The sequence below is a fragment of the Anoplophora glabripennis genome, unplaced genomic scaffold, assembly GCF_000390285.2.
Source record: "Anoplophora glabripennis isolate ALB-LARVAE unplaced genomic scaffold, Agla_2.0 scaffold712, whole genome shotgun sequence".
Lineage (NCBI taxonomy): Eukaryota > Metazoa > Arthropoda > Insecta > Coleoptera > Cerambycidae > Anoplophora > Anoplophora glabripennis.
In genome coordinates this window covers 71,509-90,986 of record NW_019416960.1, presented here as the reverse complement: position 1 = coordinate 90,986, position 19,478 = coordinate 71,509, and the positions used below count along the sequence as shown (strand labels likewise).

General features: G+C 33.7%; 1 protein-coding gene across 1 annotated transcript in view; it reads right to left on the bottom strand.

The window, feature by feature from the left end:
- The window catches only part of LOC108911444 (proto-oncogene tyrosine-protein kinase ROS), an 84,181-nt gene that overhangs the window by 31,927 nt on the left and 32,776 nt on the right, over window positions 1-19,478 (bottom strand). The gene's annotated exons all lie outside the window — the stretch shown is intronic.

The window sequence follows — 19,478 nt, the reverse complement described above, 5'->3', positions numbered from 1 at the left end:
CTATAAGCTGTCTGAGAGTCACTTTTCGCTAAAATTGATGGTTTTCCCTGCAAAGTGAAAAAACTGTTTTCCTCACTTATTTGTTTAAATAGAACATTTAACTAATAAAAGTTTTTGACTCACGAGACGAGAGATGTATTGTATTATGTTCCTTTAGACAATTTTACAATAATCTCGCGGATAGGACTTTTTTCGAGTAAAAATTTAATTTGCTTGGTCTAGTAGATTTACGTCCACTCAAAGTAACATATCTTCCTCTGGTGTAGTTTATTCATTCACCAAAATTGTATAATAAATTAGAACCAGTATTTTCTCCAACTTGGCCTATTTACTGGAACAAGGAAATATTCCACAATGTATGTAGATGTTAATGTTAATAACTTGCTTAGTTTCTTGCTGAATTTATCGTGTAAAAATTTGATAAAAGTAAAAGCATCACGTTAACAGTACATCAATTTTCCACACATGTCCATCCGTGAATATTTACCTATACCATTAAGTAGGAGTAGTGGAAGATATTTTATCAGATATTTAGCTACAAAAAATATGGATAGCTGTCCATAATAAAAAAACAAAATGTAGCTATGGACATTGTTGTTCCATTGTCCATTTTCTTAAAAAAAATAACAATTTGTGATAAATTAGAACTTAAAGAATAACACTACATTAGTAATAGCTTAATTAACTCTCAATTGAAATTTCTGAATTCTTACAATGACTTTATTGTTTGTAATAAAAAATTTCAAGTGCTTATGGCTCATGCATGTCAAATATATTGCGGACCACCCAATCAATAGCTGTTTATGGAGAGGCTACGTTTTATATTTATGTATGATGAAAAAAACTGAGATACACCAGACTGACAGTCTTAATCACTTTGGGAATGTAAACAATGATGGCGGTTTACTTTTATTTTATGGGATTATTACTGTTCTTTGTTTACTTTCCGAATTTGCAGATGACACTTGGCAATTTTAAAATGCCCTAGATACAGTTAAACAAAATTAGATTCATTGTAAGAGAATTCTTGTAGTTTTAAAATTATGGAAATGTAGGCATTTATTAAAATTAATCAATGTTATAAAAAATATTTGTTTCCTACAGAAAGAAGGATTATTTTGCCGTTCTATATTGTGTGGAGGAGTCTACGCATATAAATATGTATTATCATATACATATACACAGTAATACGAGTACACAGAAAGTACGTATAATATAAAAAAAACTAATATGATTTAGCAGGGAATTATATGAACTTAAAAACGATACAGAATAAGTCATTTTGTAATAATAGTAGCATGTATTAAGAAAAAATATTCAGAATAAAATTGTATGGCCATACAACAATTTGGAAGACGGCTGGAGAAATTAAATGAATTATCAATTTTTTTTTAAACGAAAATATTTAATTTTTAAAATTGCAAGTTTTGCTGCCGAAAGTCATTGGTTAGACCAAAATAAATATCAAATCTAATACTTCTTTAAAAAATAAGCACTACTGAGATAAATTAAATTTTACCACTGTTCAAATATTTAATAAATATATTTAAACTAGATACTGTTCTCGGAATTAAATTAAAAATATCGAAATATCAAATACGTTTATAATCAGTATCAGCCAGAATTACATAAATTAGGCATATACAGTAGTTAGTATGAAATACCGACAGCTGAAGATATTCTAAAAAGGCATTGTTCCGTTTTATCCAATCTTGTTGGTGTGAGCTGGTTAAAGAGACTTAAATATGGGAATAATAAAAATAAACGTATGTACACGTACAGTATCCAGTCTGCTCCAGTTAGTCACATATCTTGATGGAAATTACATCCTACAGGTCATGTCATTACATTCAAACTGGTTCCGTATGCGTAAAATGTTTAAAAGTTTAAACGTTACTTGGAATCTAGCTGTAATTTTAAAAAAATGAGCCCCAGCTTCGAAATTGATTTCCTCCTGAACGATAGAAATTTTAATTTAGATTTCAGTTTTCAGCATATAATATGCAGAGTGCAACAGAAAATAATACATTTTTCCCTGCAATTTGAAATTGTGACCCATTTTTAGGATATGTTAATTTTGATACAACAGTATTTTTACTTTTTGTCAAAATTATCCAGAGAATTAACGTATCACTTATACATATTTTTTTGTCAGATATAATATAAATACAATTTATTTAACTATTCTTATTTGTTTTCTTATCATTGTTTCGATCTTCATTTATATTTTAAATATACATGTTGTAATGGCAACATCTCTGTAAAAAAATCAAAAGTAAATATTCAAATTCGAAACATAGATATTCGATTAATCTACAGGCAACTCGTTATTCCAATGTGTACAAAATGCCTAAAAAAAATGTGTATTTTCAAAAATAAAAATATTAGAAAAGAAAGTTGTTCCTGAAAGAATTACATAAAAGGTTAAAATTTGCGCCCATATTTCTAGGATTCTTTGTATTTGACAATATTCAGGCCGCTGCTAAGGGCGTTTTGCCAGCGGTCTTCAAACTTGCTGAATCTGTCTTAGGTTCGATATTTGTAGTGAACACTTATCCATGTTAAAAATTCAAAGCATTTTTACATAAAACAATGAACAATTGTCCAGCAAGGATATGTTCTGACATGTTTTAACATGAGCCGGACGATACAGTTATCCGTCTTCTAACGTTAAAAATTTTGATAAAAACAGGCATATATTATTATACAGGGTGATTCAGAACTTATCCAAAAAAAAAAAATTCTGGGTGTACAGGGGACCCTTATAAATTCAGTTTTGTACAACAACAATTGTTCGAAATTTTATCCACCAAGGTGTAAATACATTTGGGTCCGTTTTTACACTTTCTACGAACTAACACAAATGATGTCTTGCTTCACCATAATACAAATGCTTCACTATAAATTAAAACGATATCCATCAACTCCAAATTGTTATACACGTAAACCATTGTTGAAACTAACTTCCCATTTTTGACACTAACTACTAAAAAACTATTGTAGGTGTTTACAATAGTACAGATAACAGGTAAATACTATCGCAACGACGATTGCAAAATCCGATTTCAGTATTCGGAGTCGCTGAAGCCACGTGGCTTTCCACGCGTATTGCGAATGACGCTAGAGACTACAGTTGTCCAGCTATGTAGTGGTTGAATATGTTATAACTTCAATAATTTTTTTCTCGGAAACTATAAGGATTCTACAAAATTTTTTTTTACGATATTGACTCCATTTCTCATGCCGCATCTATTCCCAAATTTTTTTGGATAAGTTGTGAATCACCCTGTATAGGTCTGTAGCCATCTTAAACTTAAGAGTAAGTCTGTAACCTCCCTAACTAGAAAAATTTGATTATTGCATATTCATTTTGTTTAATTTGAATCAACGTCTTCCTATATTTTTAGAAAGAAGCTCAATGGTAAGTATCAAAGATGGGTAGCAATCCTATTTTTAGAAAGTTGTATCTAGTTCACGTAAATTCCATCTAAATTAAGTTTTTTTTTTGAGATACATGTTAATAGAATGCTAAAATATGCATTTTCTTTCATCAATCATTTATTTTAGATCAGTTCTGAACTGAAAAAAATGCCCATAGCAATTAAGATGCTTTTAAAGACTATCTGCAACTTCATATTTGTATAAAATTACTTTGTTATTGATAACTGTTGACAAAATGAAACCGTGAAATAACCTGGAATTGGAAAATGATGGAATTGTGTAATCTGAATTAATAATTTCCGTAACTGAAGTGGAAGAATGAATTGCATATTTTGCACGTTTTGGGAACCACTGAGCTAGACCATAACTTAACAGTTGACAATCCAACTTCGGCCAATAAATCGAAAGGATGATAACGTATTGCATTGCTTACGCATTTACTAAAAGATAATATATTTTTTAATTAAAATAAACAACATAATCACCCATATCGACAAACGTGACATCTGCATCGGCTTACTTGTTTGTAAAAAAACAATAATCTGCAATAACAAACATTGCTTTGTTAATATTCAATATACGTATACTTAATCAACGCGCTGTAAGTTGTCACCTAATTAATTAAATTTCCTTATATTCTGATAATTCCAAATAAAAATTTCAATTAACCAGCTAGAAAGATTACTGTCAGTAATTATTATGAGTCTTAATTGCTGCGAGGATAAAAACAGTATTATTAGAACGTTTATCAAGAACAGATATAATACTAGATGATATTACTTATAGCTGTTTTAGATTGACAATTTATTGATCAATTAATTCATGAAGTCGCTTCATCAAGAAATTGGACAAGTGTAATGCACCAAATCTGCTGTCAAATAACTTCATGAATTTATTCATCAAGTTCTTGACGAATTAGAGCATGTTCTAATTTTCGTCAATTTCTTCGTGAAGTTCGGAAGTACCAACCCAACAGATTTCCAGCCTCAGATCAGTAATGAGGTTATGTTATTGGAATATATAAATAATTGTGTGCCGTCGTGCTAGTTTTGCATTGTTTTTACTGATTTGTTACTTACAAAAACTAATATTTATATAATATGTGTCAGAACGGTATCGCTGTTGTATCACTACAATTATGAGTGGAATGGTGGAATTCTTTGATTCATTGGTAGAACTGCTTCATACGTCAAAAATCTTGACAAAGTCTGTAGCAGTGTAAAACCACACTGTTCACCAATAAATTCGTGAATTAATTCATGAAGAACTTCATCAATTTATTCATCAATAAATTGTCAATGTAAAACAGCTAATAGAATTGTACTGTATAGTTAATATTGTAATGGAAATATATTACACTTTAAATTATATAATTTTTATTTACATCTGTTAATTAACTATTGATAGTCAAAAGTCAAAAATATTTATTGTACATAGTTACAATGGCAATATAGGTACAACCTATACACAAAAGGACTAGACACAGATAACTGATGATTAGCCTACCCCTCAGAAAGTCAGTTGACTTACATATATTAAAAGCAATATAAAGAGTTATTAAAACGGTGTAAAAAACGATATAACTTATAAATATACATACATGCATGTGTAATACACATACAAATACGTAGTATAGTCAACCATACACTCATACACACACGCATATTATATTAATACAAGTCAAAAACTAAAAAACTAAAACTAGAAAACAGCGGTATTTATGGAGTTATCGTTTCCATCTGAAATACTCAGTTCGATTATGCATTNGGGGGGGTGGATTAGAACTCTCCAACTTACCCTACTTCCACTCTTCATCTCTATAACAAGAATTTTTCATTTTATCCATCAAGCCTGGAATGTCACGGCAATATACCAGAGACTCTTCTTGGACAAAATACTGCAGGAAATCATTTTCTCTGTTTCTGTAAAGGGACACTTTAGTGTTTGGTCCCAGAAGACGATTTTCTTGCAGTCTGGATGCCAACAATTCCGCTCTGTCTTTATCTAATCCTAGATCTCTAACCAGATCGCTGAGACGATCTTGGGTAAAGAGCTGTGGTCCGGTTTCATCCTCTTCATCACTCTCGCCAGATGAGTGACTACTGTCTACTGGTTCAATAGCCTCGAAGATCTCTCTAACCTCGATTTCTTCGGGGCCATCAATGGCCATTCCTTGCCCTGGATCCACTTGAAATGCGGTATTTCCTTCTTCAATAAACGTCGGCAAACTAACGCTATCCACATTAGCATAAACAGCCTTACCTTTGTTTTTTTGGTTGAAACCTGAAACCTTGGATCTGCAAAAATAACAATTGGAATGGTCAGGCCTCGGCTCTCTCCACTCCATAGGAGTCTTCATTTTCATACTCCGCTGGTTGCCTTGGTTCCAACGATTCAAGGATAAAGAGCAACGGTTACAGAGATGTTTCGGGATCCACAATTGCCGAGGATCGGGTGCATCAATGCCGAAATATTTTTTGTAGCTTGTTTTCAGGTTAGTGGTAGCTGTATACCGAGTCGTTTGAAAAACCAAGTGGCCGCACATGAAACAAAAGCTGTCCTTGTTATTTACACATTTTCTTGGAGCATGGCTACCAGAAGAACTGGTGCCAGCTTCTATACTATTCAACTTACCTTTTTTGTTGTTAGATGCCATACATATGTATACCAGTGTATCGTGCGGCAAGGAGCGGGCTGTTCGGTTGAGAACGGGTATACCCTCGGACAAGTGTCCTACCCCAGTTCCCTGAGGCCCAACCTACATTGAACCAGTTCCGGAATACACGGACGAACTGGCACCCGCTCGGGGCAATAAGCACTCCGACATCCTTATCCATGGCGCACTCCCTGATCAAAGCTCGAAAGGGCTGGTTTCTGGAAGCGTAATGATCAAAGCCACGTCGGCAGAGCAAGCTCACAGCAGCAAATAGCACTTATTGGGTAAGGTTATGCCCAATAAGGCTAATTGCACTCCCAGTGGTTTGATTACAGGTCCGATCATAACAAAAGCAAATACAAAAAAAATATCATGAAATAAAATAGAAGAAAACGAAACACAAAAAAAATTACAACTGACTACTTCCGAAACCTCATGTTCTCTTAAGTTCTCATCAATACATTCTTCTAACGACTTACTCTTTTTGGGTGGCGCGACATCATCCGAGAGAACTTTAATCTACCTGCCTGTGTCTTATTAGAGATCCTCATATACTTCACTGCATGTATATACTTCCGTATGAGGAGATACTGTCGGGGACTCTATACTGTATCGTTTATACTTTATAGCGTTCTGAAGTTCCGTACTGACAATTGAGTGTAGAGAAATACATGGGGAAAGGACAGAGGCATTGGAATCGGTGGATCGGGCATTCAGAATCTTTTAGATACCTGGGAAAACTATCACTCAGGAATAATTCTTGAATTAAGGCGTGAGCCGAGCGTGGTGGAACCTTCTCGACCTCAAACCTACTTGCAGAGTAGAAGAACATATTGAAATCACTCAATTTTCCAACCCCGTCAGGGGTATTTTTTCATGGGAATACCACTGTTGCGATTGCGACGTCCGAAACACGATTTTCCGGCCCCTAAGGGGTCATTTTCCCGGTCCCAAACGGGGAATTCCAGTTGGCCATAAACTTTTCGAGCACAGTCTGAGTTCCAGAATTTAAAAGTACATAAAAATACCACTGTTGCGATTGCGACGTCAGAAATACGATTTTCCGGCCCCTAAGGGGTCATTTTCCCGGTCCCAAACGGGGAATTNGTCGAAAAGTTTATGGCCAACTGAAATTCCCCGTTTGGGACCGGGAAAATGACCCCTTAGGGGCCGGAAAATCGTGTTTCGGACGTCGCAATCGCAACACAGCCCCACAAAAAAAAAGTGTTCGGACTTGTGGGTCGGACATATGTATTCCCATGTATTTTTCGACGCTGAATCCGATCCCGAGCTCAGAAATGGCCCTCCACGTCTGGAATTGGCCCCAGGGGCCAAAAATGGCCTCTATAATGCCTGAAAGATGGATTCCGGGATGAGGCGAGGTCGAAGGTGCATTCTAAAGCCAAATCCGGATTTGTGGTCGAAAAGTTTATGGTCAACTGAAATTCTCCGTTTGGGACCGGGAAAATGACCCCTTAGGGGCCGGAAAATCGTGTTTCGTACGTCGCAATCGCAGCAGTGGTATTTTTATGTACTTTTAAATTCTGGAACTCAGACTGTGCTCGAAAAGTTTATGGCCAACTGGAATCTCCCATTTGGGACCGGGAAAATGACCAAAAACAAATGGAATTTCGGACGCCGGAATCGTAACGATGGGATGCTAATATTTTTTTCAACGCTGGATCTCAAGTCATTGCCATGCTACCGGAGGGTAAAGGTGGGATTCTGGTTTCACACTCTCTTTTTGTAGTATCTTTGAACTTTATATTCAAAGGATCGCCGCACAGCCTGGCGTTTATGGCTTTCTGTTGTGTCCCTCTTCAGTGACCAACAGAAATCCGCCATCATATGGATATCCCACCTTCCTTGATATCGTTGTTCCATTTCGGAGATATCCTGGTGAAATCTTTCTCCCTGTTCATCGCTGTAATCACCTAAATTTTCTGGAAAGTAGTTCAAGTGTGAGTGCAGGAAATGCAACTTCAGGCTCATTCTACACCCCAACTCTCTGAAACTATCAAGCGTATTTCCCACGATTTCCTTGTAATTTGCGGCTCTGGCGTTACCCAGAAAGTTTTCCACTAGACATTTGAAGTTCAGCCAGGCCTTTTTTTCAAGGGGATTCATGGACTCAACAAGTTCTTCATCTTTCATGGCTGCGCGAATTTGGGGCCCATCAAAAATTCCAGCCTTAAGTTTCTCACTTGAGAGTTGAGAAAATTTTTGACCAAGATACTGGAAACAAAGACCCTCTTTATCTAGAGCTTTTACAAATTGCTTCATTAGCCCGAGTTTAATATGGAGAGGTGGAAGCAATACCTTTGTTGGGTCCACTAACGGCTCAGTCAATACATTGTGCATTCCCGGTGTCAGTTTTTTCCATTCAGGCCACTGTTTTACCAAGTAATGTTGACCGTCCGCCCGACTATCCCACAAACACAAAAAGCATGGCCATTTAGTGTATCCGGATTGCTGGCCCAAAAGGATTGTGATCATTTTCAGATCGCCACAAATCAACCACTGATGTTCACTGTACTTCAATTTTTGTAATAGGAGCTTGAACGTTTCATACGATTCTCGGAGAATCACGGAATGTCCAACGGGGATTGAAGCATATCTATTTTCATTATGTAAGAGAACAGCTTTCAAGCTTCTTTTACTCGCGTCTATAAACAACCTCCACTAGTAGGGTAAGTTGGAGAGTTCTAATCCACCCCCCCACCCCATTTTACCCCCCCNTTAGAGGAAAGGAAATCACAGGCGTACATATTTGCAACATACTACCAGAAATACCATCAAACCCGGTATTATGCGGTTTTTGTTTATAAATCAAACTTTCAATTTCATTAACAGAAACAGGTGAATATTCAAAGATGCTAGTTGACGAAGCAGAGGTGTAAAAACATTGGACATATCCGTCATTAGCAGTGGTATTAGGGATAGAGTCTAAAAAGTAATTGTTAATTGCTTAATTTTAACATTGGGAATAAAGTATTTAAATAAACATTAAAGTTTAATAGTTTCAAATAAAATATTTCCCATTTTAAATTAAAAATTTTCAATGCCTATAGCATGAAAACCTATTTGTTCGTCGGCAAAATAATGTTTAACAGAAATGTCGGATGAAACACTAATCACATAACAACATAGCGCATCTTTTGCGTGACTTAATTGGTGCAATTAAGCTACGTGATGATTTCCGCCAAACAATTAGTTTATAAACACAGACGGATCCAAGAATAGAACCCAAATTGGATTTATTAAAGTGTTCATAGTTTTCGCTTTTTGTGCACACAAATACAAATAGAAAATATTTGCGATATCGTGGTAAGAAACCGTTCTAGAAATTGCAAAGTTCTAAGTTAAAAGTGACAGAATTAATAGCATGCATTCGTGAACATAAAGAAATAAAAGTACTATTTATACAATTTATTGGAATTTGATAGCATAGCAAGAAACATGGTGGAGTATAAAAAATAGGGGTGAGTTGTGACTATCTCAAGAGTTACAAGCAAATATGTAGCGTGCTATTGAGCTAATCTATTCTCTAGACTCTAGAGCGAAGTCTCAAATTGTTCATTAAATCACCGATTCTTAAGATCTAAGACGAATCTAACAAGAGCACACTCACGTCTTTATGATTTCTAATTATCTAGATGTAAATAATCAAAATAATCGGAGTACAAATTTCGAGGGTACATTCTCATGCTTATAGTTTTAAAGTTACAAAATTTTTTGTCTGGCGTTCAATTCACTTTCGGTTTTCAATCAGTAATATTTGGTACGTTTCAATGCGTTGAATCATTGGAAAATTATGAATAGGAGGATCGTGGATTTTGGACATGGATATGAGCGATTTTATGGATATATCCATGTCAAACTGCTCAAACCTGTACATTTTTTCATTTAATCATGGCACAGCATGATATAAAAATATTATTACTGATAGAAGTGTTATCTTCCAGCAGATACATTTTTTTTTTAACTAACCAGGAATATTTTATTTGAAGTGATAAAAAATAAATTAAATTTAAAAGTTGTTTGTTCATCGTAATTTTTTATTACTACAGTGTCAGAAGTTAAAGTATAACTTCGGTTGAATTAAAAAGTTCTTGCTTTTGAAAACAACTTCGTGGTCATTCTTCAAAATATTCAAAGCAATTGGTAGATCTAATTTCAATGTATTCACTATTAAAAAGGTAAACCATTTCAAATGAGTCTCAATGCCTCTTAGTTATTTAAAAATATTAGATGGAAGGACTCTATTGGGGATGCATTTTTTACATCAAGATTTTCCTAGAGAACACTTTAGGAATGAGTTATGTTGATAAGTCTTTCATTCTGCTGTATTATCCTTAAAATACAACCTTTTAGTGCTCCCTTCTATATATCAAACAAATGATAGTTATTTTTTGAGACGCTTCATTGTAACCTGCTCACTCAGGTCTTGTGACCTATTGTGCATGCCGCCAGTAAGAGTTTAAAACACGTCCTAGTTTCTAACAAGTACCAGCTGTACCGGAGTTGTTTCGATTTCTTGTAACGACGGAAACACTGTCTTCAGGTATTTGTGCCTCTTTTCACCATTAAACAAGTTCAGTGGTAGAGAATGTGCCTGTTGTTCTGGTCCCCGCATACTCCGCGCCTCACACGGATGCTCAGTCATTTCTATTGACGTACCAGTTAAAATATCTGTCACCTTTTAAAAGTTCAGTTAAATCCTAATGTTGCTTCTGCTTAACATGCTGTTTCTCTGTTTTGCGTCAGCCTATAGGCCCTTTCTAAGAAGCTTGGCTAGTCACTAACAAATGATGGTTAAATTTAGACCATGTTGTCAATGGTAAAAATATTCTGGATTTGATGGCCAGGTCTTCAGTTCCAATAAACAGTCTCAAGAGTTGGCAAGAGTATATAGGTAATATTCTTCGTCACTAGCAAAAGTTGAACATTGTCTTTCGAGTTTGGTCAACGTTATTAATGGCTTTAATTTCTTACATAATCTTATTCTTCCCCTAACTGCACTCGAAGTCTCTTTGCTCTGGTTAACCACTCTTTTAGGCAGGAATCAGAGCAATTTTTTATTTATTCATCGTGCTAGCTCAGTAAATTCTTTAAGTTTACTTATACAGGGTGATTCATTAACAATGGGAAAATCGAAAGCTGAAGATACTACACGTGAAATGATGACCATTGGCGTAATCATGCCTTATCCGAAAGTTGATAGTTTCGGAAATACAGGGCGTTGAAAGTTAAAATTTTAAATCGTTTTTTTACGATTATTCTGAAAATATATAGGTTAGAAACTTGAAAATTTGTGAAAGTATATTTTTTTAAGCGACGAATAAGATGCGTGTTGTATTTTCAGCATTGCTCGTAGAGGGCGCCACTTACGACCAATTTTACCGAAAATTTAGTTAATAACTTTTTACCCTGTATGTCTAACATGAAACTTGATTCAAAACCTGAAAGAGCAATCATTTTTCCATTAATTGTGTATTCTTGTTTCATTTCGGTATCTCGATCCGTTTTCGAGAAAAATCGATTTAACGAACACTATGTTTTGATAATACGAGAAATTAAAAGCGAAACAAACCAAGTGTTTCTTCGTGTTATTACAACAATTAACAATAAAACAAATGAAATTCGTAATAATGATTTAAAGTCAGTGTTCGAAGAATCCACCGTTGACATTTACACACTTTACACAACGTTTTCTGAGAGATCTTCGAGTTTGAAACAACATATTGGGATTGCGTTTGACTTCGTTGGCAGCGATTTGTATTCTTTGCCACAACTCTTCACACGAACCAATAGATTCTTCCAAATAGAAAAATGAAGAGGATTGAAGTCCGGACTTCTGGGTGGCCAAGTAAAAATGCTTCCACGGCTTGAAGAAGTTCCACTTTATTTAAGAAGAGACATGTGGTTCATGCACGACGGAGCTCCACCGCATTTTTCTTGGCCAGTGCGTGCATATTTAGATGCAGTTTTTCCAAATCGCTGGATTGGCCATGTAAGCATTTTTGCTTGGCCATCCAGAAGTCCGGACTTCAATCCTCTTGATTTTTCTATTTGGTCTCGAATGAAAGATATAGTTTACAAAGAATCTATTGGCTCGTGTGAAGAGTTGTGGCAAAGAATACAAATCGCTGCCAACGAAGTCAGACGCAATCCCAATATGTTGTTTCAAACTCGAAGATCTCTCAGAAAACGTGTAAAGTGTATCAGTGTCAATGGTAGATTCTTCATTATTACGAATTTCATTTGGTTTATTGTTAATGGTTGTAATAACACGAAGAAACACTTGGTTTGTTTCGCTTTTAATTTCTCATATTATCAAAACATAGTGTTCGTTAAATCGATTTTTCTCGAAAACGGATCGAGATACCGAAATTAAATAAGAGTACATAATTAATGGAAAAATGATAGCTCTTTCAGGTTTTGAATCAAGTTTTATATTAAATATACAGGGTAAAAAGTTATTAACTAAATTTTCGGTAAAATTGGTCGTAAGTGGCGTCCTCTATGAGAAATGCTGAAATTACATCACGCATCTTATTCGTCGCCTAAAAAAATATAGTTTCACAAATTTTCAAGTTCCTAACCTATATATTTTCATAAAAATCGCAAAAAACGATTTAAAATTTTAACCCTCAACACCCTGTAATTCCGAAACTATCAACTTTCGGATAAGGCATGTTTGCGCCAATGGTCACAATTTCTCGTGTAGTATCTTCAGCTTTCGACACTCCCATTGTTAATGAATCACCCTGTATACAAGTATACTCATATTATGTACCCTGTCAAGCTCACAGAACTATATTTAGACGAGCGTAATTGCAACGCTAAGTCGCTTAGTTATCGAAATAAAAAAAAACTGGCGTAGAACCAGGTCAGACATGGTAGGTTTTATTAAGCATGTGATTGGGCATATGAAATGGTATTTTACGACATTTTTTGTTGGTCGGGATCTTTTTAATTTCGAAAAATTTAAAAAAAATCTATTTTTATGAGAACATGTTTTTTAAAGTCTCCACCGTTATATCTCAAAAAATAATTGTACTATCAGAGTATTTTTTTTTTAAATTAAAGCTGACACAATAGCGCTTTCAACAGTACTAATGGATTTTATAAAAATCGTTTTTTCATTTCGCTAAAAATCAGGAAAACTTGATATTTATATTTTGTGTAATACAATTTTCACCAATCGATAAACTTTTTTATTTATGATTTTTTTTATATACATACAGCGAAGAAAATGAAGCCCAAACACTACATAAATTTTTGAAATAATTAGTTTTTTCCTAAAGCTTATAGTTTGGCAACAAGAGATTATTTCATAGCGCGCTAAACTGATGCAAGGGGCGTCTACACTGATAGTACAATTATTTTTTGAGATATAACGGTGGAGACTTTAAAAAACATGTTCTCATAAAAATAGATTTTTTTTTTAATTTTTCCAAATTAAAAAGATCCCGACCAACAAAAAATGTCGTAAAATATGATTTCATATGCCCAATCACATGCTTAATAAAACCTACCATGTCTGACCTGGTTCTACGTCAAAAAAAAAAACGACACAATAGACTCTTCAAATCGCTGCACTAATTGTAATTTTTTCGACATTTAAAAGAAGATTCATCTACCTACGCATCACTAGCTTTTGTTTTAGTGAAGAGGAGGTATATTGTATATGTGTTATAATATTTTTTCAACCGCATGTAACATTTAAAAATCCCTCTTAAAACCAACTGTGAAGCTAATTTCTATGATACAAAGGCCCCTGTATCACGGAATGTTTTCTATCATTATTTTGTGCGATGCGTTAGATGTTACGCTGTCAATTGTCTCTCAGTTTGTTGTGACCCATTTAAATGATGTTAATGTATAAGTAGTTACGTATTTAAACACCCCATAGGATCACTTTAGATTTTAATTTGAGCGGTCCACGGATAAATCCAGCAACCTGCTGTTACGTTATGTCGGTGATTACCTACCATACTTAATGAGGAAGTGGGGAATTAGGCAGCCAGTCTAGTTGCCGCTTAAATTGTGTTGGTTGTTGATATACAGGCTCGATTAAGTTTTTTTCGTTATTTTACAGGCTAGTTGCATGCATAGTCTGTGAAACTAAAGAGTAAGTAAATCATATTAAGATCGCACTAAGCTTTGAGGTATTATAGTTGTTAATATATTCAACAAAAATTGATCAATTTTGGCTGAATATATGTTTTCGTTAACGAGAATTCGAAATCTAAATTCGAACTCAAAGTCAGGTAGAGTTGTTAAATTTAAAAAAACGAATTAAGATAGTAGAGCCTCAATATTTTTTTAGATTTGATTGATACCAATGTTCTTCTTTATATGGATTTAGGACGACTATAAATCTACGTTTCTGTACAGCTCACTATATATGGCAGAAATAGCCGATTTAATTATGCCAAATGAAGCAGAGAGACATATCGCTCTCTTCTTCAAAAGCAAAAGCAAAAGCTAGAGACACAGTTCTTTAGCCGATGGATGTGCAGATCTTGTATGATGTTCTGGTGCATGGTTTGCAGTCCCTAGCCTGCGATGTTCCCGTACTTTTTACGGATAGAACTTTTCAAAATTCTAAGTAGTTCTAAGCCTTGTTTATGTTGATATTTATGGATTTTTATTGTTTCTCTAGTCTTAGCCATAAATATTCTCTGTCTCACTAGAACCATCCATTGTCTCTGTTCTGCAACTACACCTCTTAAGAGGTGGCTTATCTTCACCAGTTCATTCAAAGGGTAGATAGAGTGTTGTAAGATATTCATCCTTGTTGTTCTTAAGTATCCTTCCGATGATTTGTACAATATTGTTTGTTGCATCCATTTCTACTGAGAACTAATCGTAGATGAAGTAGTAGCTCACAAACCAAGCTAAGGAAGCACATTTGCTATAGTTAACAGTTTGTCTACTGATCGTAAACAAAAAGTTGTTATCTTTGTGATGGATTTTTAGTTCACTCTATACTTACATATTAATGAAAAGTTCACAATAACAAATTATATTGTTTAGAGATATTTTTATTTATATAAGAATCAACATAAATAGCCATCTATCAATAATATCACATGTGCTGCTACAATAAAAGTTTATTTAAGGTTAACTGAGTGATTTATGGGGATCAGCTTTTTGGATTAGGAGTGAAAGTGACAAATTCACGTGGCGTTAGAATGTTTCCAACCGTAATTATACAAATTATTTCGGATACTCATTAATCCTCATTAAAATATTTACGTTTTTGTTATCTAATTATGGAAGATATTTGTACAAAAAACAAGTAGTAGAAGCACGTTTAAATAAAGATATTTCTTGTTATTCAGTGACGGTAATCTTTGACGTTTACCTGCTCGTGCTGCCAGCTTCATCAATGTTTATTTGTGATGAAGCTAACAACGTGAACATGAGTGAATTAAGTCGAGCATTTCAGTTTGATACTGACATGAAAATAACCATTTTCTAGTGATAAGAAAAGAAGACATGTTATTACTTAATGAAGGACTGATACTTTATACGGTAGGTACTATTATTCGACAATAGTAGAGGTTTATTTGAAGACATGACAATTATCATGACGAACCAGGAAGTGGAAATATTAAGTAATATAAGGAGTTATATTAAAACATTTATTAAAGACTTAATGAGACAGTCACTGCAAGATAAAACCACAGACATTTGTCTGTGATAAAACGAAACAAAAAAAAAAAGAGATATTCCTAAAATGTGTTTATATCAGGATAAAATTGTTTTGTTTATATAGTTTTCTCATGGTACTGCATTTTATATCCTAATTAAAACCCAATAATGATAAAATTGTTTAAGATTAAGACTAGATGAGTTGTGAAAGGTCAAATGGAGGCGCCAACAATATTTCGGTGCCGTATTTTAGTAGTCTTAGATAATACAAACTCTATTATTATATTTTAATATGTGTTTATTAATATAAGTGCACAGATCACAAGTCGTATGGTGCTTCTGAAAACCGTTGTTTTAAAAACAAACAGTATCTAACTACTGTAATAATACAAAAATTTAGAGATCTAATCTGTTTATATTTATATAATGTATTTAAATAACATTCAATGTAATTTTATGAAATTTGATTTTTTTAAAAATCGTATAAATGTTGTAACATCACCATTAGGTGGGTGAGACAAAGTGAAATTAACTCTGATTTTTTAAATATTATTGTCCCATCCTACATAGCAATGAATACATTTTTGTATCAATTAAAATATGTGTTATAAAAAATAGTACATACTTTTTTATGAGTGTCCCAGCTTTATTCCAGAAAAAATGAAACAATAAAATAATAACTAATTAATTAAACCTAAAAATTCTTGAATTAGTTTAAAAATCTGCCAGTCAGTGAATCTTTCTTGTCATTCCCTTTCTAATGCGTAGTGTATTTTGTAAATCCAATATGTGTATGGCGTCATATTGGCAAAAGGAGAATGAAAAATCACTTTCAGTTTTCGAAATATGTATGAGTGTTTCGTTTTTGCTTATTTTATTTAGTATATTTACTTAGTTTTTTGTTATTCTATTTCTAAATAATATTATTACGCCTAAGAATCTCTAATTTATATATCTTGTTCATTTTGTTATTACCGCGTAAAAATCTGTGGTTTTCAACGCCTCTACTAGCGACTACTCGAAATATGGACTTGAATGGTAGCGCTCATTGAAACCATGCACTCTCCTGTACCTTTTTTATCGCTTCTGTTCCGATATTGTTTCCTATTTTAAAGGTAAGAAAACTACCGATCGTTTTTTCTTCATATTATCAGTTATTGTCATTGCCAACAAATAAAGTCATACGCTATTGAACCAGTAACAAAAAATAGGGTCTATTTCAAAACAATCAGTATATTCAGCATGATAAAGGCCTTTTCCGTTTAGAAGTAGTCTAAAACGCAATGGTAATCCTCAATTATTAACTAATATTGAACCTAGAATTCCCGAACCTAAAACCTAGGTACATAGGGTTAGACAAATTTATAATCACACTGTGCAAAAGTGCAGGGTTCATTGGGAGCTTTTGGTTATGATTTTTGGTGACTAGAGATGGACTATAAATCATGGAATTTGAATTGATCCCAAGAATGCATGGATACCTACACTGCAAGCTTTTGAAAATAAAAGCTAGAGTATAGGTATGCAGCATGGAACTACAAAACAAACTTAGAATTGTTTCAATTATTGAAAACAGTTAATGTCATTCTAGTGGTTCAGAATTATCAAGTAATATTGAACAATGAAAATTTAAACCATTGAACTTAAAACCTAACCACACAGCACGTTAAAAAATTTGGGGAAACGATTAGAAAAAATAAGCGCATTAAGAACTTTTATTACCGCTTTGACTGACTGCAAGAATACTAGAAGCCGTTGGATTTGAATATTTTAATTACGAAAATCTAATACCGAAGTACAGTACACGGTACACGTTGAAGAAATTGGAGAAAAAATTGGGGACTCGTACGACAAAAGTGTATGACATAAGAAAGATTTTGAGCAGTCAAAAGTTTTTGTACGTTGTTTCAGTATTTGGACACAAATGTTACGATCTTTAAGACCAATCCTGTATCTTTGCAGCTTGCCACTAAAATGACAAAGAGTAGAAAATAGTGACAGTGAATAACAATGCATACTGAAACGGCGTAAAGGACGTGTAGATGTAAATATGTTGGAATTAGTAAATTGGTATTGTAATTTCTAATCTGTGGTTAGTATATAGCGTATATAGTAGTTTATTCAGTGTAATGTTAGTGTTGTCGATTATCGTTACTCACATAAAGTTAGTGATATCTGAAAATAGTATACGTTTACAAAAAACGATGACAATCTTGACCATTTCTTTCAAATCTAACAGAGTCGGACTCAATAAATTTTTAAAATAAGGAACAGATGACTCTTTTCCAACTTTATAATTTGTGATCTTCTATTAATTTATTTTCTGTCTACTCTGTATAAAATTTTGAAATCTAGCGAATTTCAGCATAATTTTTTTATGCAAATCATCTGTACATACATCACTCCATTTCCCTATATTTGTTCTTCTATTTAGAAAAGTACCGGATAATAAAAGATATATTACACTAAAGTGAAAAGGTCAATAATGGCTAATAGTAATGGTCGTAAATACTTTGGCCGAGGACACTTCGCAGCCATTAAAGTCTTAATTCAATCTAGTAAGTTGCGAGTTGTAAAGTGAACAAGACACGCTTAACGCCTACAGCCTTCTTGATACATTCTTCTTCATCAAAGACATCTGCCTGACTTATGGCACACATTTAGCAGTAAATGTCAATTTAGATGGTACAGAGATATGTTGTCACCATCTTTTTCACAGCTTTTGTTGAAATCTTTTAAAAAATTTTATCTTTCATCAATTTCATTTTTAGTTGATTCTGGAGCTGAGTTTTCTGTTATATTGTTTGAAGCATTTATTTGTAGCACTGATCAATACTAGCTTTACTGTGTTGTTTTTGTAATTGCCGTGTAATATTTTGTCGTCAAAATGTCTTTCCATTGGACATTAGAATATGTAAAAAGTTATTTTTACTATCCAAAATACACGTCTATCATACACAATGTTGTGTGATCACCTGCGTTGTTCTAATGAAAGCTATTACCAAAATAATCATTTTTGACTAAATTTTCAAGCCTATTTCTGTGTTTTCAGTTTTCTATTTGAGCCAAATTTGTTTACTGTTACAAAATTTAGACAAAAGAAACTGGACATTTTTGTCAACGACTCTCTCTGTGAAGGTGATGTTAGTTGGTAAACACATCTACTAAGACGCTTTTCATATTCATCGGAACTAACCTTTAAAAACATATATCTGTTTTTCCGACGTTGTCGAAGTCAAAAGAAAAGTCAAAAGTTGTTAAAAAAAAATTTTAGGTGACTATTTGGGCATCCACTGTTTGAAAAATTTAGACGAAGAAAACTTGAAATGTCAACATAACAACGAACACGACACTTTCTCTCAAGACGATTTTAGCTGGTACACAAATGATGTCTGTTAAATATTTTTCTTGTTTAAAAAAATATTTTGATGGCATCTGGAGTAAGTCTGTTCCGAAATTGCTGTGCATGATAAATGAAGTCTCAATATTGAAGTCTCCTCATAGGGTGTATTTTGTAGATGACTATTCTGCAGAAATATATGTAGTTCCATACTTCATTGTTGAAATGCCAAATTTGATAGTTGGAAATTCAAGCAATCTACATGCGGATATGTTATTTTTCAACTCAATACAAAACTACAATTTTCTAATTATTGCCTGTCAAGTACAGGAGCCTATATAATTTTTTTCAATCCTAGCCAAACTAAGTTTATTA